The sequence below is a fragment of the Monomorium pharaonis genome, chromosome 1 (assembly GCF_013373865.1).
Source record: "Monomorium pharaonis isolate MP-MQ-018 chromosome 1, ASM1337386v2, whole genome shotgun sequence".
NCBI classification, from domain to species: domain Eukaryota; kingdom Metazoa; phylum Arthropoda; class Insecta; order Hymenoptera; family Formicidae; genus Monomorium; species Monomorium pharaonis.
Window position 1 is genome coordinate 27,348,437 of NC_050467.1, and position 22,452 is coordinate 27,370,888.

Consider the following 22,452-nt stretch of genomic DNA (forward strand, 5'->3'; position numbering starts at 1 on the left):
GTCTCAAGCCTTTGACTAAGCTCTGCCATCAACAATACGATTTCATCACTCCTATTCAGACCAATCTCCTCTTTTCGCGAGGCTTCGTTTTGTTCGATTCGTCTTCGGAGGATTTCATTCTCCTCGATTACGCGCTTCACATCCGCGGCAGACATTTCGGTAGTACCCTCCGCCATTTTAGCCTTGGATCGCGTTACGCGCTCGTCAATTGTTTTTTTCTTGGGTGAATGCTGCACCCTTGGCTTCGTATAATCGTGAGAAGGACCAGGTTCACTATCCGATTCCTTACTCATGATAAGACTTCGTTTCCGATTTACGACTTAAATCGTCACCGGTTTGGACACAGAACTCGTTTACGTAACACACGAATCGCCGCTATGTCCCGATAAACTGGTTTTGCAATTATCAATCGCGGTTTATTCGCTCGGGCTAGTGACGTCCTGTCACGGTCGCCATGTCAAAAAAAAAAAAAAAATTTAATTTTTGATTTGTGACGTACCGACGGGCCTACGGCTTGCCAGAGAAACGTTCTACTGGGTTCCGGACTTCGTTTCCGAATTTACATGCCCAAATCCGCGCGTTCGTACGAGCCTTCTACTGTGACCGGGTATCGAATTACGGGAAGTCGTGACTTTGTGAATATCTGGACTCACGTACCTTTTTTGTCTCGAAGACACGGTCGCCAGCTTCTTTGACCCTCTAAGAAGCAAGGAGATGCAGTCCGAACCTCTCAATAGCGTTAGGGCTGCTGTTGCTATGCGGGAAGACGCCGCCGTTGCTGCGCGCGCTATCCCTGATGCTCACGCCACGATGTTCTCCTCGTTGCACTGAGCTACGTAGCGTAGTTTGAGATTCACTAATCCCTTCTTTTTCTTCTGTTTCAGGTGCTGCTGTCGTCGCAGGGAATCGTCGTCGTCGCTGGATCACCACACGGGAACTTCGCCGAGTAAGTATGATTTTGAGGTTATGTTTACTGGCGGTCATGTTTTTCACGAGGTGTCTTTATTCACAGGACTAGGACTCACCGTGGGAACGAGGATGCACGGAAAACAGGTAAGTAAATGCGCCTTAATGTTTATAACACTAACAAAACGGTTTATTTCAGGTATGATTGGAACTACAAGAATTACACACACCCGTCCGCGGCGCTTGTTCACACACGTGTTATCGAGTATCACTCCTACGAGCTGATTCGCCTCGTATGTCGTACGCACAGACGCGTAGGTTCGATCTTGCACACGCGATGCGTGTATATGCGAGTTGACGTTTTCGTCACGGAACTTACGCACTCGCGAAACTCGTACTCTATTTTCCGAGGTTGTATCGCTACGACGTGTATAGCGCGCGAAACTCTATTTTTGGTTGTCCGCGGTGTTTTCGCTACCAAATTCTACGCGCGAAAGCTCTCGAGAGCTCACGCAGGAGGTTTTTATACCGGCGTGGGACAATCCCCCACTCCGGTTCCGTCGGCCAATTGCGCGAAGCGTCGGTCGCGAACACGCGGGAACGGCGCATCCGCCCCACTCTTGCCCGCGCGTCCAATGGCGGTCCGCGCGCTGGCGCTGTGTCGCGGGTAATGTATCGCTTCCCCCGCCATTTTGTTTCGACCAATCAGGTCATTTCGCAGTCGTTCGCGTTGGAGCATGGCTGAGATTGCTCCCTTTGCCGTTGGCGCTGGTGTCGTCGCCATTTCGTGTATTGCACCTAAAGTGCAGCTTGATTGCACTAAGTGCAATCTTTTGTAATGCCTGATATATGTTATTGAGAAGTTTTTCGAGCACTTTCATGCGTTATAAGACTGACTAAAGGAAATAATATGAATGTTAAAACGAATATAATAAAATTGTAAAATATAATGTAAACGCATGAGCTATGATAAAGGAAATGTTTAACCTGAGAAAAATTATATTTATTAGTAGAAAATAATACTCCTGCAGCATAACCTGCAGTTCAGACATGTTTAGTAATAATTAGGCAAAGAATAAAGCCTGTTGTACCCCTCGTTGTGAGTACGATTTGGGATCGCTGCCAGAGATCTCGCGAGGAAGGTATTTCGTCACATACACCGTTATTTGTCTTGAACACTTTTATTCTTGTATTCAGTTACAATAGTTAGATCGCGACCCCGCAAGGCAGAGTGTCGCGTCTAGGAACTTGTTGTCCACGACCCCGCAAGGCAGAGTGTCATGGTGGTATATTTAGTATAAGTTATCTCGGCGATACACGACCCGCAAAGCAGAGTGTCGTGTGTAGTCTTAGTTTGTCTACTTCGGATTGACCCGATCCTCACCTTCTTTTGCCGGTTTATATATCCGATAATTCGGTAGTTGGATCGAAAGAAGGGGAGGATTGCGTGAGGGCGTAAATCGGTCAGTATTCCAAATTATTGCTTAGACAGCAAGTGTTGTCTAAGGAGCATTGCGCTAATTGTCGAGCGGATTGCGCGAAACCTCGCGCGATGCGCTCGATGCTGACTGCAGTTGACCGACTTACGTCATCGTGTTACTGACACCTTATCGTTATGAGTGTGTCACTCATAACATCCCTCCCCCCTGATAAAAAGAAAATAAGGGTACTGAATTTTCGCTTTTTCGCTTATAGTTATATCGCGTCGTCAGATTGTTTACAATTTTCGTTTTTTCGACGCTTATAAACTATATATAATTACAATAATAATTACAATAATTACATTACAGGGTGTCGGATGTCGTATATACAATCTTTCGTAAAAAAAATTATCTTTTGACTTAAATGACGAATTATGCGCAAAATAGAATGTTTAATTTTGGGTGCCCTATTATAAAATTTGTTTCTGTCTTCTTTTGAGGTATTCTCCTCGTTTCGGTTTTACTTTCTTTCTTTTTCATTATGCTTCTATGAACGGTTTTAGTCTATTTGTGTGTACACGTGTTGACGTCCTGCCCTTTTTTATTGTATAATTTGCGTCTGAGTGTTTTTCAGTGACTACGTAGGGTCCCGTCCATTTTGCGTCTAGTTTTTTAGATCTCCCGCGGCGGAGAGTCTCATCATACAGGAGTATTTTATCTCCTATCTTGTATTTTATTTCTTTAGTAGTTTTATCATAATATTTCTTGGCCTTTTGTTTTTCTTTTTTAATTTTTTCCCTCGCGATCTGGTTCGTTGCCCTTATTTTTTCTCGCAGTTCCTGTGCGTAATCCTCGTAGTTATACGTAGGATTCGGGGGTCTGCTCAGGGCTGTCGGTAGTTCGGCTTGTCTTCCGAAAACTAGCTCGAACGGAGTGAATCCAGTCGCCGTGTGGGGGGTAGTATTATACATATGCATTGCATACGGGATCCATTCGTCCCAGTCCGTCTGCTCTTTATTTATAAAATGCCGCAGATATTCCGCTAATGTTCGGTGCGATCTCTCAAGGGTGCCGTTGCTCTCAGGGTGGTAAGCAGTGGTTAGAATCTTGTCTATCTTCAGTAGCTTACACGCGTTTTTGAAGATTTCGCTTGTAAAATTTGTCCCTTGGTCTGTCAGGATACATTCAGGTGTACCGTATTCTAGGACAATCTTTGTTACAAACTCCTTGCTTACCGTGTTTGCCTCTTGGTTTGGAATTGGCATCGCCTTGCTGAATTTTGTCAGGTGATCTTGGAACGTTAGCAGGTACTTATTTCCATTTGCTGTCTCTGTCAGTGGTCCCACGATGTCCAGAGCGCATTTTTCGAATGGTCGGCTATCCGTAATTACTAACGGTATCTTATTTCTTTTAGATAGTTTGTTTTTCTGGCAGAGTTCGCATTTTTTAATATGTTTTTCTACGTCTGCCGTTATTCCGGGCCAGTTATATTTTAACCGTATCCTTTTTAGGGTTCTTTCGACCCCTTGATGCCCTCCGGTGGGTGCATCATGGTATTCGTGTAATATTTTTCGCTTTTCTTCTTCCGTGTAGCTTTGCACGGTCTCATTATTTTTGTTTTCTTCGTTGCTCACGTGTATTTGATTGTGCTCTCCGTCTTCTTTTAACGCGAGCATTTTATCAGCCGTCTCCGTAATGTGAACCTCTGGTTTCACGTTGCGGCTCAACGCATCGGCGTTTGCGTTCGCGCGTCCGGCCTTATGTACGATTTCGTAATCGTATTCTTCCAATTTTAAACGCCACCGGATTAATCTCGATCCAGGGTCGTTTACACTGAATAGCCATACAAGGGGCTTGTGGTCAGTGATAATTTTAAACTTGGTGCCATATATGTACGGTCTGAAATGCTTGACGGCCCATACTATAGCCAGTAATTCTTTTTCTGTTGTGCTATAGTTTTGTTCTGCACGATTTAGCACTCGACTCGCATATGCTATAGGGCGGTCTTTGCCTATCGGTCCTTGCGATAGTACGGCTCCCACTGCGTAATCAGAGGCATCCGTTGTTACGTTGAATTCTTTTGAGAAATCAGGATACTGAAGTACCGGTGCGGTCATTAGCTTCTCTTTTAGTATGTCGAAAGCAATCTGTTGCTCCGTGGACCATACAAATTTTTCTGACTTTTTTGTCAGTTTAGTTAGCGGCTTAGCTATCCTCGAAAATTCGTTGATGAACTTTCGGTAATATCCGGCGAGGCCTATGAAAGATTGCACGTCTTTCACCTTCTGAGGTGCCGGAAAATCTTTTATTGCCTGTAATTTGGCGGGATCGGGGGAGATTCCCTCTTCTGAGATTATGTGTCCCAGGTAATTTACTTCTTTCCGCAGGAACTCACATTTGTCCGGCTGCAGTTTTAAATTGGCTTTTCGTAAGCGCCGTAGTACTTCCTTTAGACGTTTATTATGGTCTTCCAGACTTGAGCCATAAATAACTATATCGTCTAAGTACACAAGGCATTTTAGCCCTTGCATTCCCGTGAGTACTGAGTTCATCAGCCTCTGGAATGTTGCAGGTGCATTTTTTAAACCAAATGGCATTCGATTAAATTCGTAATGTCCATATGGGGTGGAGAACGCTGTCTTTTGCCTATCGCGTTCTGCCATGGGTATTTGGTGATACCCTGACGCTAAATCTAGCGTAGTAAAATACTTGGCGTTTCCTAGTTGGTCCAAAATTTCTTCGATATTGGGCAATGGAAACGAGTCGCCGATCGTTAGATCGTTTAATTTTCGGAAGTCGATGACTATCCGTAGTCGCGGTTTTCCGCTTGAGTCAGCTTTTTTGGGAACCACTAATAAGGGTGCATTCCACTGACTTGTACTTGCTCTGATTATTCCGTCCGTGAGTATCTGCTTCATTTGATTATTTACTTCCTCCTTGTGCTTGGTGGGGAGGCGATACGGCCGTACGTTTACAGGTGCCGTGTCAGCGCGCGTGTGGATCTCGTGTTGCACGGCGGCCGTGCAAGACAGGGGTTCTCCGCTTAGATGGAAGACGTCTTGATAATCTTCGCATAAGCGCAGGAGGGCCTGCCGTTCCTCTGAGTTGAGGTGTTGCGTTCGTAGCATTTGTCAAATCCGCTCCTTCCGAGGGAGGTGAGATTTGTTTTTTGGTTCAGCGACCACGGTGTAAACCTCGTGAGGATTTTTCTCGCTTAAATCCTCTACGGTAACGACCGGTGTGTTGATCCGTATTGTCTTATCAGTGGTATTGATTACACTGATCGGACATGAAAAATTTTTTGGTTTTACAAGGCATCTGCCAATGTAAACCCCTGGAGCTGGTTCCTGGGCCCGTACGACTCCAGTTTTGTTTCGATTAGTCACGGCCCTTACAATTGTTTCGCTGCGAGGTTTTAACACGGTTTGTTGATGATTTGAATTTCAGAGTAACGTCTGTTATCGTTAACTTTTTCTGGTTATAATCGCACGTTACTTGTTGCTTTCGTAGGAAATCTAATCCTAGGATGCCATCGTATTCTAGCGGAAAATCATCCTTTACTACGTATATCGGATGCTTTATCTTATGCTTGCCTAGCTCTATTGTTGCCTGTATTTTTCCTATGGTGTAGACCTTGTGGCCTGTTATCCCGACGAGGGCTATTCTTTCATGGCGAATTTTGGTTTCGCCTTTTAAATTTTTTACTTTTATTAACGAGAGTGTGGCTCCGGAATCGAATAACATGTCGATTTTTCCTGATTTGGTTTCTCGTATTGAAAGTGTGACTAAGTCGAGTCCGCTATCTTTGTGTGCGTCTCGCTTTACATGCGTAACTTGATACGCGGCGGCGGTGCCCGTCGTGCTCGAGTCATCGTCCGAGCTCTCGTCGCTACTTGCCGTATCGGCATGTTTTATCATTTTGACGGCCTTACTTGTACGCTGTTTAGCGTCCTTTTCTATTTTCCTTTTTGGCTTTGCTTCCGGGCGATCCTCGTCTTTCGGTGAAGGTCGTCCATGCAGGGTCCGGCAGTCGTTTCGGCTGTGGCCCGTTTTCTTGCAGTAACTGCATTGTTGTACTGCTGTATTTACTCGTGGCCGTCCTTCCGGTCGGGGTAATTCGAACCGGTTGGCGTATCTGCTGCTTCGGCAGTCTCTTCCATCGTGCCCGATTTTTCCGCACTTTCCGCAACGGATGGTCGGAGCACGGTTATTGCGTTGGGCATTTGGCATATCCCGCCTATTGCCGTTGAGGCGCGTGCTTGCCCCCTTAACTTTTTCTTCCGCACTAGCTCCTGCGATTGCTTCTTGAAGCGTGTTGTACCGTTGGGCTCGGACTAATAGCTTTATTTCTTCGTGTAGCCCTATCTGGTAGTTGTAAAGGGCTTGTTCCTTGATGCTCTCAAGTATCGCCCGCTGCTGTTCTATTGTATGGTTTTTTCCTTCCTCCATGGATTCGTATAACTCCATGGCCAAGTTGTCTACTCTTCGTTCAAATTCTTGAGCGGTTTCGTTTGACTTTTGTTTCAGGGAGTTAAATTCGAGCTGCAAATGGGCGGTGCTGCGCTTGCCCAGATATTCATTTTCTAATTCCCTTTTTAACTGGTCGTAGTTTTCTATATCGCGAGTGTGGAAATCCATCATCGCCTTGCCCTTGAATTTGGTACATAGTATCGCGTCGAGGAGTATGAATTCGTCCGACGGATGTATGTTTTTCATCGCATAGGAGCTGGCGTTTAAAAATTCTCGTACTCGTTCCCTCGAAGTTCCATTAATTTCGGGGATCATATTTCGCGCTTCTTTCCAGCTTAAATTGTAAGTGTTGGTCCCATGCCGATGTCGTACATCTCGGGGTGAGTGCCCATACGACAGATCTAACGCATGGTTAGTCGGTTGTCGCGTATTTCTAGCCGTTTCTCGCGGCGGCGGCTGTGCTTCGTGTCGGTTTCCAAGCTGGAAACGAAGCTCGCGAATTTCGAATAGCAGGTCATGGAGCATCATATTCTCCATGGGATGCATCGGTCGCCTATGAATTTGTGGCGCCGTCGGTGAACTTTCGCTTTGTTCACTTAAATTATTACGGAGCTCTTGTGCTTCCTCTTCGGGTTCTTCCCGGATTACGCGAGGCGACGCATGTGGTAGGGAGCGTGTCGAAGGTCCCGCTACGTCTGTCCGCGTTGGTGAACGTGTGTCCATATTGTCGTTTATTAGACTAAAGTCTGGTCCCTGTATCGGGAACGCGCGTTCAGTCGTGATATTTGGCGAAATTGCTCGACTATTCAAAAGTCGAAGCGCGTTATCGAATATTTCTTCTAACGCGTCTTGAACAACGTTAAGCGCTGTATCAGTGTTTTGGTCGGACATTTACGTACGAGTGTAAGCGCGTGTGCTGAGTTCGCGTTTTATTTCGCGGTATCGTATGTCGCGTTGCGCTAGTGCGTTTGCATTCGTATGCCTTTGAAGTACAGTAGCTATCTTAGCTATGTCTTTTTACGGTAATCGCGGTTACCGGGGGTCAACCGATATTTTGCTCTATTCGTGTTACAGTTTTATGTCGTCCTACGCTCGTTTCGCGTTACAATTTAATGTTTGTCGGACTTACATAAGTACGATGAGCTGCATGGTGCGGCGATCAGCTGAGCCTTGTCGCGGTAGGTCTCGGCGTCGTCTTGAGTTTCACTCTTATCGCTGACGCGCTATGTACGCTCCGGCGTGGCTGGCTTCCTGGCCTGTACAGCTGATTGCTCGGTGACGCTTGGTTCCTCTTGGATCTTCCTTTTGGCAGTGCAAATCCCACCGCTGCCACCACTGTTGTACCCCTCGTTGTGAGTACGATTTGGGATCGCTGCCAGAGATCTCGCGAGGAAGGTATTTCGTCACATACACCGTTATTTGTCTTGAACACTTTTATTCTTGTATTCAGTTACAATAGTTAGATCGCGACCCCGCAAGGCAGAGTGTCGTGGTGGTATATTTAGTATAAGTTATCTCGGCGATACACGACCCCGCAAAGCAGAGTGTCGTGTGTAGTCTTAGTTTGTCTACTTCGGATTGACCCGATCCTCATCTTCTTTCGCCGGTTTATATATCCGATAATTCGGTAGTTGGATCGAAAGAAGGGGAGGATTGCGTGAGGGCGTAAATCGGTCAGTATTCCAAATTATTGCTTAGACAGCAAGTGCTGTCTAAGAAGCATTGCGCTAATTGTCAAGCGGATTGCGCGAAACCTCGCGCGATGCGCTCGATGCTGACTGCAGCTGACCGACTTACGTCATCGTGTTACTGACACCTTATCGTTATGAGTGTGTCACTTATAACAAGCCTGTTTTCATGAATACTGCAAATGGAACTTACGATATGTAATATGAACTCGATTTAATTGAATTTAAGGAAAAAATAATAATGCTTCTACAGATGATTCTGCAGTGCGAGCCTAAAGCTCTTTTTAAGATAAACAAAGGTCTTAACGCCTGACTGGCGATGTTTTAGTTTTACGCCGCGCTGAGCTTAATGATTTCAACGCGGGGTTAAACGACATACAATTGATATATCTTTTTAGGAAAGAAAGAAAAAAAAACTAGATTTATTTATAATATTTATGTCTTAATGCTAAGAGTATATATGTATGTATATGGTAGCGATAATACTAGGTATCAAACTTAACTAAACTTAACCTATACGCTACAACAACAGGAAACAATTTAAACTTAATCACATAACGTAAGGTTGTAAGCTAAAAAAAAAATAAAAAAAAACAGAAAACGGGGGGTGTCTGGGCCGCGGTGCGCGTCTGGCCGTCCTCAGCCTCCCCTGTGGGTCATGGCGTCGTCCTGGGCCTTTGGGCTGTTGGTCTCACCAGGAATCGGGTCGTTGGTCCTCCGTTTGTCAATCCGGATTACCGGGTAGGCCCTGATGATGTCCCTGCTGCTGGATGGCTCCGCTTCCTGTTGCGACTGTTGAGTGCTTCCTAGGGGCGGTCTCAAGGTTAGGTTGTGACCGTACGAAATATAATAATTAAAGAAATCTTGGGAAATCGTGTAATTTCTTACGAAAAGAGTTATAACGGTCGCCAGGTCGGTGTACTCTCCCGCCGCCAGGATGTGGTCTCGCCCTTGAGCGTAGATGATATTTTCCTCAAGACTCTCTAATTTCGGTTGTGGACGTCTCGCCGCTCTCGAGGATGTCCTCTGTGTTTACGCTGGGGATGTCCCGGGATGATGCAACAGGTCGCTTTGACTACAGTTGCCACGCGGTATGAGAAGATGGCCGCTTCCGAATGGACTCGCCCATGCGTGGGTACGGGAAGAATGATAACACAGCACATACACAATTACTCTGCTTTATTGCGAATTAACGCATTTCAGAAGCTCACACACACTCGCGTGCACGATCGGCAGACGCATAATACGCGTGCGGCTGTTAATCACTTAAGCGCGGGTCGAAGCTTATCGCATGGCAACGCCCGGCGTGTGATGTAATGCGATGTATTTAACGCGCACGTTCGCACTACGCGGAAATGCCTGCTCAGAGTGTAACCGGAATGGTATCGCACGTATTGAATTCACGCACTTCCGATTCTGACTCTAATTAATTAACGAGATTCGATTACGCGCGAAACGCGTTCTCGCACCACGTCCGCTCTCGTCGAGATCTCGTGGCAGACTTTTTTAGTCGTTACAACACGATCGCTGCATGCTCTCATGCATCCCCCACTCGGCGCCTTCCGATTGGCGCTTTCAGTTATATCTGATGTCTCTGGCCAATCGGGAAGCGTCGAGCGGTTATCTCTTTCACACTATCGCTTGCGCTCTCTCGGTATTTCCGGATCGCCTGCGCGTTCCGGAAATCCTAGTAACAATAGTAAGGAGGATTTCCAGCATCGATTCCGGTACGTTCGCTTTTCATCTCATGTGTCAACCAATGAGATGACGTTAATGCGCTATTTGCGTTAATTAATTAATTAACAGAATTTAAGTAACTAAAGCGTTGTTACGCTCACCAAATGATTACGCTTACATGTATAGCGTACAAGAAAATGCAATTTTTATGAATTTAATGAAATTATGCCGGAATCGTTGCTATCGTTTATAACGCATTTTTATGATAATAATTAAATCAGAAAACAATAAAATAAATATATTATACGCGAATCTATCGCTTCTGGTCGAGACTAGCACTTGAATCACTCGGAGATATGCTCGTAAATCGTGTACGTGATATTCGCGTACGCGGGCGTTGTCTGTTCGACGGAAAGTGTAATTAATACTGAATAAATCGTCGTCGCCCATTGTATATGTATAACAAAAGTAATTGTACCCGGAATTGACATGCTAACATGCTGGTGTTCGTTCATACGATACCGTTGCTGTTGGTCCATTGCACGACCATGGGGAACATAACCCCTATCTGTCAAAAGGTGTATGACGGGTTGCCTCTCCGTAAGGCGCTCGGCGTACGCTTGGCTGGCTTACGCGGCTCGGCGAGTGACTCGACCTTTGATTATTAATAAAATGAAAGTTTTATCGGCGAATTGACATATCGTCGGGTAATTGATACATGAGTCATATGAATATAAGAAAATATATATTTATCGGCTACATAAGGCGTTTATCGGTCGCGTAGCTTTCTAACATAATTATACGCATTTTGCGTAACAGGAATATATAAAATTAACATAAATCTTGCCTGTTCGGCTTACAATAATAATTATAATCTTTAACGGTTATATGATATAAAATCAACCTTAACTTAACGCGCGGCATTCTCACACACACACATACTATGTTCGCGGCGCGTTCGCGGTCGCGGGTCGTGCGCTCTGCCGTTCGCGCTTACAAAAGAAAAGAACTTTATGTATTTTACAAAAAATAAACTTAATCTAAAGGTCCACAAATTGTGACGCTTGGGGTATGTCGTGGTCATCGTCGGACGGCTCTTCGATGTTTTGCGGAGGCTCGGAGACGGTGATTCTAAATGCTGCGTCTTTCGGCTCCTTCGTCGGCGTCGTCGGATGTTGGTGGCGGGGATCGGCTGACTCGGCTATCGGTGGTGACTCGTGCCGTCTCGGCGTCGGGATCGGCCGATTCTCTGGAGATGCCTCGCCGGATTCTCCGACTTCCTCGGGCTGTCGGCTCGGCGGTCGCCTCTCCTCCATCCTCGTCACTGTGACAGCCAGGTCTCGGATTGCAGCTACGCCGAGTATCGGTGGCGGCTGCAAGGTTAGGTTAGGTTAGGTTGAGTGTGGATAAGCCTTTAGGGCATGTGGTTATCTTTAATCCTACGTGCGGGATAAGATAGTCAATATTGGTAGTTAAAGTCTTTAAAATGGGCTAAATTTATAATAATTAAATTCTGCGTGCGGAATAGTATTGGTGAAAGTGTAGGGACCATTGAAATATTTTAATTAATGGAATAATTAATGAATAAAGACGTCGCCGCGTGCTTGGATGAGTATCATGCACGTAATGGCGGACGCCGCGTGATAGTAATATAATATATTTTGTTAGATCGGAATAAAAGAATTATTATGACTTTCGATATCGAAAATAATGCTAGTGCGATCTAAATAACTCAACAGACTAGTATATATCTATAAATGTTTATTAAAGCTTACGAAAAATAGTTGCATAATTCTAAGGTGTAGTGTGGAAATTTAATTATAAAAGACAAAGAACGAGCTAAATTATGCAAAGCTATGGACTTATAATGGAGGATTAGATATGGACTTGGCTAAATTGATAACAAAGCGCATTAATGGACAGACTAAATTGTGTAGTGAAAGTAGTGTGAGCTCAAGAAGCTTGTGGATTCCCCGGTGAGTTAAACTTTTCTGATTCGTCAAACTGCTGGTTCTAGGGGCATTGAAGGACGCTATATGCACTCCACTAGTACCTCCACCTGTGCCCCACCCTAATGCACCACAGTGCATGGCGTCTACTATCGGTGAGTGCAATCATCCAATGACGACAGATAAGGAGGTTAGAAAACCAAGCCTGCACTGATGTGAATATGAATATGAGCTGAATATGATCAGAACATAATATAGTATTTGGAAATTAGCAACAACAGCATAACATTTTAATTATTGATTCCAATCGTGATTAATCTAAGTGATTAAGTAGTAGTAACAAAAACTTCTACCATTCTGTTTAAAACTTTATAACACGAGTCATATAATGTTACATATAATACTCTGATTTAACGTTTATTCTTGGCTGTGAAGAAATGTAAAAGACATTTGGGGGTAATTAATTAATTAATTTTAATTCTGATGCTTAAAATGTGAAACATTATTCTGAAGAAAATGGTTGAGTAGTGGAAACTTGATTTAACATATGAACACCGTGCAGGCCACAGCAGAATGTTAATGCGCTGTGACTTGTGTGTACTTGTATTACCGGAATATTGTAATTGTTAAACCAAAAATCAGCGCTGGATAAGAATATGCATGCGGCCACCAATGCGCAGTGGCAAATAAATATTTTAATACACGAGGATCATTACTTAAACAATGTTAATATAAGCGGTTTTATATGCATTATGGTAGATAAAAAAATATTCTCCTTCTTTATACATGATGCATGAAATTAGAAATATCAAATAAAGCTGGAATTGTTATTGTGGCTTTGTAGAGTATTAAAAGTAAATAAGTACTTAATAGGGATCTTTAATAGAAAATTTAGTATATTAATCAAATAACATAGTTTATATGATAGTAATCTCATTATATTTTAATTTGGAAACATTAATGGGGAATAAAAATGAGATGGTGTCTCTGGGTATACTCTAATGTATGTAAAAGCATTGATTAATACTAAAATACACGTATAAAGAACAAGAAATCGTTCTTTATTTATGCACATGATTATTAAACTAGTAAAAATAAAACTAAAATAAACAAGTATTTAATAGGGATCTTAAACAGAAAATTAGTATATTATTCAAATGATATAGTTTATATAATAGAATCTTATTATATTTAAATTGGAAACACTAATAGTGAATAGAAATGAGAAGGCGACTCTATGTACATCTTAATACATGTAAAAGCAATGCTTTTATCTTGAACAATACTAAAATACACGTGCGAAGATCAAGAAATTATTCTTTTAGTCATGTATATGATTATAAAACTAAAAAAAATAAAATGGAAATAAATAAGTATTTAATAGGGATCTTAAATAGAAAATCAGTATATTAACTAAATGATATAGTTTATATAATAGAAATCTTATTATACCTAATTTGGAAATAGTAATGGGGAATAGAAATGAGACTGATTTTATGTAAGTTAAACTTGGAAGAAATTTATTTAACAAAATAAAGAATAAGTGAAAAGAGTATATACAAATAAAGAAGATTATAAAGTATTTTTTCTTTTATACAGTAAATATATGATCAAAATAATAAATCTGTTGAATTGATGTTATAGACATTGGATTTATAAAAGATTCCTAAATGAAACTTTAATTGGCATAAGTGAGGTGGTGTCCACGTTGAAGTATTGTATAGACAGCTACCGTACTGGTTAAAGCAGCGATAAGTTGTAAAATAAAACTGATTTGATAGTTAATGTAATGTCCGAGTAGCTAGACAGACGGGATAATATCTGAAAACAATAATTTAGTATTATACCAAATTACTATTAAATGACTAGACAAATGTGCTCCAAGAACAATAGCTTACCTTAAAATAAGGCGTCAGAGAGAATAGTCAGCTCATTAGTGTGGAGATGAGGTGATACAGATGTTGTGGCAGTGGCTGCGGGCGCTGCGCCAAGTATCTATAAGGCAAATTAATAAGAAATGCGAATGCATTCATTAGGTAACAGTAAAATAAAACATATAAATAATTGTATAGATTAAAGAAATTTGAAGAATAATTACTCACCCTAAAAGAAAGATAGGAAAAATAATTGACATGTAGATGTGGATAGTTGCGACATAGATGTAGTGTTGAATAGAGACACCGAGTTTCCTCCTGCGTTGTGCTGATTATCTATAAGCTAAGGCAATAAGTGAGATGCATGCATTCACGGGATGACAGTTTCAGTTTACTAAATATAAGAAATACATAATAAATCTCTTGGATAAAATTTAACCTCCAAATAGCAAGTGTCAATAAAAGTATTGATTTAACAAAAAAGTTTAAAAGTTAATTAGAAGGTAGAATAATATAACTAATCTACAGTTATATTTAAATAAACATTACATTATGATTTTTGTCTGGTCATCCTGTGGAAGCATTACTGGAAAAAGGATGCTTTCAGCCAGTCTCTCAGATGATGGATGGCTTCGCTCTTCTGGGCCTTACATTTTGGAATGTTATAAATAACTGAATAATTAACTTGCCGTCGAAAGCGGTATTGTTTATAGTAGCTTTTTACAGTGTTGATGTGAAGAGTATGAAATAAAGTCTTTTCAGGTTATTCCACTGATGTAATATGGTGCTTGGAATCAGTGATGGGAACTCGCGAGATATTCCGCGCGGCAGGCGCGTTCGTGCGCATGCGTGAGGTGACGTATCAGTACTTTTTCAGTGACGGTTGTAGGTACTATATCGGGTGCCTACAAGGGTCCAAACATGCGTATAAGTGGCTATATTTTATTTTTATTATATGTTGTTTTAATGCGCCATATTTATTATGTTCAATTTTAGTGCAAAAATGTTAATAAGATTTTTACAAGTTTCTTATAATAAATGTTGATATTTATGTATTAAATCGGCTATAATTGTTACAAAAAAATATATTAAATAAATAAAATTTATTATTGTTCATAAGTAGGATTTTGTTTTAATATAAAATATTAATAAAAACTTTTCTCTTTACAATATTCTTCACATTCTTTTATCGATGAATATTAGGACCTTTACAGTACCACTAAATATATACGTTAATGCGCTGCGCCGCTGTTGCTTAGATGCGCGTGCGCGAGAAATATCTCGCGAGTTCCCATCACTGCTTGGAATAGAGAAGTACCATATGGTCATATGTAATGTAGAGGGTTAACCTACACTAGTCTAAAGGCGTACTCACATGTTAAATCGAGGCAAATTTTTGGGTGATGTCACCACTATAGATATAAGTGATAGATAGGAAACTATTAGTCAAAGCAAGGTCTAAGCGAAAGTGTGAAAGAACCTAAAGACCAGTTCACAACTAAATATATAAAATCAAGAAGTTATAAACGGAAGACTAAAAGTGGATCCATAAGGTACATACGCGTTAAGTCAGTCAACATAAAGAAACAACATAAGGGTTAGCTCATAACTAAATGTTAAAAAATTGAGAAATTATAGACGAAAATTAAAGTAGATACATAAGGTATTATATACGCGTTGATGAAATAGCATAAGGGCTATTACACAACTAAATATAATTAAACATATAAAATCAAGAAGCTATGAATGGAAAATTTAAGTAAACCATAAGGTATTGCATTGAAAGTTTGGAACTTTAGGCTCTGTACATAAACATATAAGCAACCTTTAGGTCGCTACCAAATGACTTTGAGCGAGCGACCAGATCTGGACAATAATGTAAACGATATTAAGGGCTTACCCATTGATATAAAGTAATTCATTTAATTCATTTAATTAGGTCTCATACACACTATAATGGAACTGTCAATATTTTATTTTGGGTTCTGTAAGGCAGTCAATAAATAAGCTGTGGCCGCTTACTTAGTAATATTTGCGTTAATTGATTTAGGATTAAGATAAGCTGTGTATTATGTATTATGTCTAAGGATAGAATCTAAGCTAATACACGAGAACTTATATATACATCGAAGGTGCATTATGCTTTGTATATGGACCCATGGGTGAATGTTTAGGGCTAATTCATAGGTTAAGTTGTGGATGCATTTAAAGCTTGTTCATATAATAAATATTGAACTTAATGGTGTACTACCGTGTACTTTAGTATATAAGCTGAACTTTAAATAAGAAATTTTTTGTGAATACTTAAAGCCTACCCACAGGTCAGCTTGCGTATGTAACTAAAGCCTCGTACGAATAACAAATAGTGAACGTACTGGTGCATTACTGTATACTTTAGTATATAAGCTTGTACTATACATAAGAACTTGTATATACCCCTAAGGGGGCATTATGCTTTGTACATGGACTTATAAGCAAATGCTTGAGGCTCATCCACAAGCCAGGTTGTGAGCGTTTTAAGGTCTGTTTGCACAATAAACAGTGAACCTACGGGAGTATTACTATACACTTAAGAATACAAATTTTTACTATACTATAATTTTTATAATTTTTTGTAATTTTTATTATTTAGTTTGTATTTTTTCTTTTTTTTTTCTTCCCAACTATTACATATAAATTATATCTAGTGATATAATAGAAATATAAGACGTTGGACGTCTGTGTCTACTTCCGCTGGCTAGTGTGTTATACTTCGGTATATCCTAGCTTTTCACGGTCAAGAAGTTCGACGCCTAGCTATTTGCAAGTAAAGAAGTAATAAAGCCGGATTGAGAATCAAACGACAAAGGCATCCTTCAGCCCCTGGACCGAGGGTGTTGCTTAGGCTCCAGGGCGAGGAGCTCCCTCGTTAAAAAGCATTTAAAAAAATCATGGTCAAGTTAGATAAAGAAATAACGCCGGGCTATCGGAGGTCCGGAGACCGGCAGGTCGCGGGGGGCCCTGCTCGCGACAGGTCGGGGTATTATGCCGAATCAAGCAAGGGGCCGACCATGATAATTGAGGAAGAAGCCAGCACGAGTAAAGGAGCTAAATCAAAACCAGTAATTATTTCCGATGAAGTGATTCAACCATCATTAATACTCAGCAGGATCAAAGTGCCATCTGAGAAGGAAATAAGTACACAACAAGAGGAAACTGGAACAGAAGAGTCTGTGGTGATTTCAGACAGTCCATCTGATGACGAGGCGGTCACTGTTACAAATGAGTATAAAATAACAAAGGAAAAGAGACCTAGATGGGGATCAAAGAGCCCATACACACAGGTAGTCCCACATAAAGTACCGAGATGGAAAACGGACCTCCCGGACAAGGACTGGGAAATGGCGGAAAAGACCTCGGACATAGGTAAGAAAATTAAATATGAAAAGAACAAGGGAAAGGAAAAGACAAAATCGTCTACTAGAATGAATAAGAAACACCAGGCTGAAATTGAGGAGAGAATGGAAATAGCCAGAGATATGACTTTTAATGAGATTACTGAAGAGATCTTTCTTAGTCTGGAGGGCCTTAATATGGTCAGGGAAAAAGTCTAAAAATATAAAAAGAGAATATCAGGGATTAATTAAAAAGAACATTAACCTAATCAAAGGATATGTAGAGGGGTTAATGTTTAGAAATGCAACAGAGGAAGGGATTAATTATTATCGAGAAAAATATAATGCTCTACTGGAGGAAACACAAGAATTGCGTAAAAGTAAAATGCGACTCGAGAAGGAGAAAGAGGATATTCAAAGAATGCCACCTCCCTCTGGTACTACATACAGAAAGGAGGAAAGTAAATAGGTAGTTGAGGATAAAACGCCTAGTGGACTGGGGAGAAAAGCTAACCCCAAAAGGTTCCCTGATTCATCGGAAGAGGAAGAGGAATCAGAAAAGATCTCGAGGAAGAATATCAATTATAATAGGAATCAAGTATCGGTAGGCTGTCAAACAGCCCCTATAGAAAATTTAAGCCCTAGAGAACAAATCTTAAAACAATACTACGAAAACAGAAGGGCTACTGAATCCGCGTCGGAAAAGTGGATAAAGGTAGGAAAAAGAAAAGGGAAGAGACACTCTGAGGCGGATAGTGGCAGGGAGCAAAGGCATAGACAAGGAACTGATCAACAACAACAAAAAGTTTAGTCTCAACGCTTCCAACAGGACCAACAACATAAGGAAGAAATAGCGAAGAGAAGAAGGAGGTTACCTAGAAGTACGGTAATCACCCTGAATTCAAATGATAATTGCCGGTCATTTGCAGAGGTTTTGAGGAAAGCTAGAGAAAAAATAGATCTTGACAAAATAGGTATATCGGAAACTAAAATAAGGAAAACGGCTACCGGGGGGATAGCCATTGAAGTTTTAGGGCAGGATATGAATAAAAAAGCGGATGAATTGGCAGTAAAACTTAAGGAGGTTCTCAAAGCGGACGACATCAGTGTAGGTCGTTCTAGTAGAAAAGCGGATATCAAGTTGTACAATTTTGATGACTCGGTCGGACCTGTGGAGGCGGTATCTAGATTGGCGCAAATAACTAAAATGGACAAAGATAAATTTAAAGCAGGTACTATATATCACCAGAGAAATGGGCTATGCTCTATCCGTGTTAACTGCCCACTTGAAGCGGCACTCCAAGTCTAATATGGGAAGGATTAGAATGGGTTGGACTAGCGCGAGCATTGAATTGCTAAAAAGACGACCGTTACAATGTTTCCGGTGTTTCGCGCTGGGCCATACCAAGCAGTTATGCCCCTCAAGGGAGGACCGTACGGGCAGATGCTTTAGATGTGGTAGTAAGGATCATAAGATTCAAGAATGTAAAAGCAAACCCCGCTGCCCGCCGTGTGAGGAGCGAGGGTATAGGTATGATCACAAAGCGGGGTCGGAGGGCTGTACACCCTGGGCACTTAGAAAAACCCCGGCTAGCAAAAAAAGACTAAGATCCCCAGGTGGAGATGGAGATTCTTCACTAAGCCCGAAGGGAACTCCAGAAAAAGAGCCGGAAAATCAAACGGAGGAGCGAGAAGGAAAAAGTAATGAGATGGAGATTGAATCGGAACCAGACACGCGATTAGAGGGAGAGAATACGCAAAACATTGAAGTACAAAACAAGAACGCAGGAGAAAGTTCACAAATAGAAATACTGACCGAAGACATCCTAAATAAAACACTTAGAGAGGCGGATAACATAAAAAGAGGTTGGAAGGAATTCCAACCTCCAGCCGGGTCAACAAGGTCCGAGGAGGTTGTTGATCTGACTGAAAAGAGCGAGATATCAGGCAAGCAGACTGAACAAGGTGAGAAACTCCCACTCCCTCAGCGGAAGGTGAGATCCACAAAGAAGAGAGCGATAGAAAGAATACCTGGAATCATTACGAAGGAATCAGATGCAACAGATATAACCCAGAAGGGAAATAAAGAAGCTAAAGAGACGGAGGATGACTCTAAGCATGAAAGAAATGCCTAAAGTTCTGCAAATCAATGTCAATAATTCAAGTTATGCCCAGGATTTGGCTATCCAATATGCGAAAAAAAATAATATAGAACTAGTGATACTATTGGAACCACACAATGGAGGGGAGGATAACTGCTGGACTTCAGCCGAAAAAGTACCGAAAGTAAGCGTGCATTGGAGAGGCTTAATCCGAAAACTACCAATCAGAAAGCTAGAACGAGGCAAGGGCTTTGCAGTAATTGGATTTGGGAATTTGATAATGATAGGAGCTTACTTTTCACCAAATAAAAACTTAAGAGAATTTGAAGATTTGTTGGACTCGCTACACAACATTATTAATAAATACGAAGGTACCCCAATTATTCTAGCAGGCGACCTTAATGCAAGGTCAACAAGCTGGGACACAATGACCAACCCCAGGGGTGAAAGCCTGACAAGGTGGATGGATAGCCTAAATCTGTATATACTCAATGATATTCATAGTATTACATGCTCACACCCAAGAGGGCAATCGGCGGTAGATATAACGGTTACCAATACGGCGGCTTTTAACATAGGCATAACGTGGAAGGTGGACTACAATACAGACAGTATGTCGGACCACCTCTACATTAATATAGATGTGAATAACAGTAAAATTAGGAATCTATCTGGAAGGAAGAGAAATATGAACAAACCCGAGACAAAATGGAGCTTGACCACCCTAGACGAGGACGCGATGATGTCCGCAGCTCTGATCGGGGGATGGCCGAGACCGAAAGGCGACCTGTCAGCTACCGAGTGGGTTAAAAAATTGAGTGGTCTCATGAAAAGTATCTCTAACTTCTCCGTGAAGAAGACATGTGGAGGGAGCAAAAGGCCCCTCTATTGGTGGAATAACGAAATTGCAGATCAAAGAAAGGAATGCAATAAAATTTGGAGGACGGCCACAAGGGTTCGCAAGCTTGGACGGGCGGACCTTCAGGGAAACCTAGACAGGAAGCTGCGAGCAGAGAGAAAGAAACTTCGAAAGCTAATTAGCAAATCCAAGAAAGAAGTTTAGAGAGAACTAATGGACACATTGGATGCGGACCCTTGGAGACTCCCATATAAAATCATCTGTAACAAATTAAGAAAAATGGACATACCTACTACACAGGCATTGGGAGCAGACATAACCAATAAGATCGTAAACTACTTATTTCCGGACGGGGGAATAACGAATATTGAAGAGGAGGCCAGTGATTGGAACGCGAGTATGGCCGTCACAGAGGAAGAAATTAGGAGGGTGGCAAAAAAAATAAGCAATAAGAAATGCCCCGGGATAGATCAAATACACGGAAAAATTGTAAAGGGATCTCTGATTCCTCTGATCCAATATTGGCGGTTATGTTTTAATAAATGTTTTGAGGAAGGTTTATTTCCGGATGATTGGAAAGTAGCTAAATTGGTCTTAATTAGCAAACCGGGGAAAAAAGAAGGAGAACTAACAGCCTATAGGCCAATTTGCCTAATAAGTGAGATGGGTAAGTTTATGGAGAGGCTGATTGGAGAAAGATTAACAGCGTACATGGAAACGACCGAAAGTTTCTCCCGAGGGCAATACGGCTTTAGGACCGGAAAGTCAACGGTAGACGCCATAGAGGAGGTCAGGCGAATTGTCAGTACCTATATTGAGGAGGGGAAAGCTGTCCTAATGATCAGCCTCGATATTAGTAATGCTTTTAATTCACTTCCATGGCGGGTCATACTTGACGCAGTAAAAAAGAGGAACGTACCGATCTATCTCCGTTAGCTTCTGGGTAGTTATCTAAGCCATAGACGAATAGTCTACCCAATAGGAAATGGCGAAATGACCTGTAAGAAGGTGACAAGCGGAGTCCCACAGGGATCTGCATTGGGACCAATCCTTTGGAACATCGCGTATGACGAGGTCCTCGATATGGTTCTGCCTGGCGATGTGGATCTGATAGGGTTTGCGGATGATACTCTAATCCTGGTGGCTGAAAAAAACGTGGATCAATTGATACTGAGAGCAGAATGGGTGACCGAACTGGTCTGCGCCAAAATAAAACGACTAGGACTAAAAATAGCAGCGGAAAAAACAGATATTATGCTATTTGGAAAGAACCAAGACAGACCTAACCTGGCGGTCAATATAGGAAAAGTTCAACTGAATATAAGGAAGTCGATTAAATACTTAGGACTTATTATAGATAGTAGGTGGAACTTCAGTGAACACCTTAAGGCGGCAATAGTTAAGGCAGAAAGAGTCACACGTAATCTGATGAGAATAATGCCTAACTTGGGGGGACCGAGTGTGCGGAGAAGGCGATTATACGCTGAAGTGACACACTCGGTTCTGATGTACGGATCGCCGGTTTGGGCTGACAGGATCTATAACAACAAAGCAGTTAAAACTAGGCTTAGGAGGATCCAGAGAGGAGTAGCCCAAAGGCTCATAAGGCCGTACAGGACCACGTCGTATGAGGCGTCGATAGTGCTAGCCAAAATGATACCGCTGGACATCATCGCGGAAAGGAACAAAAAGGTATATGAAAGAACAAAAAGTATCTTAAACAGCGATAATATTCTAACCTACAGAACAAGACAAATGATCAAGGAGGAGGAGGCCAACGTTGCCTTGGATAAGTGGATCAGCTGTGTGGAGCAAATGGAAAACTGGGTATCCGGAAAAAGGGTGAGGGAAGCCCTCTCACCCATACTAAAGGAGTGGTACAGTCAAAATCAAGAGGAGGCTTTGACATTCAGGCTAACACAATTATTGACTGGACATGGTTGCCTCAATGAATTCCTTCATAAAATCAATAAGTCAAACACACCTATCTGTAGCCACTGTGACTTTGTCTCTGATGACGCACAGCATACTCTTCAATTCTGCGAAACATGGGCCGAAGAAAGGAATAAGCTAAAAGAAGAATGCAGAGAGGACTTAAGGTTAGGTTCACTTCTGATGAGAACTCTAGGGGA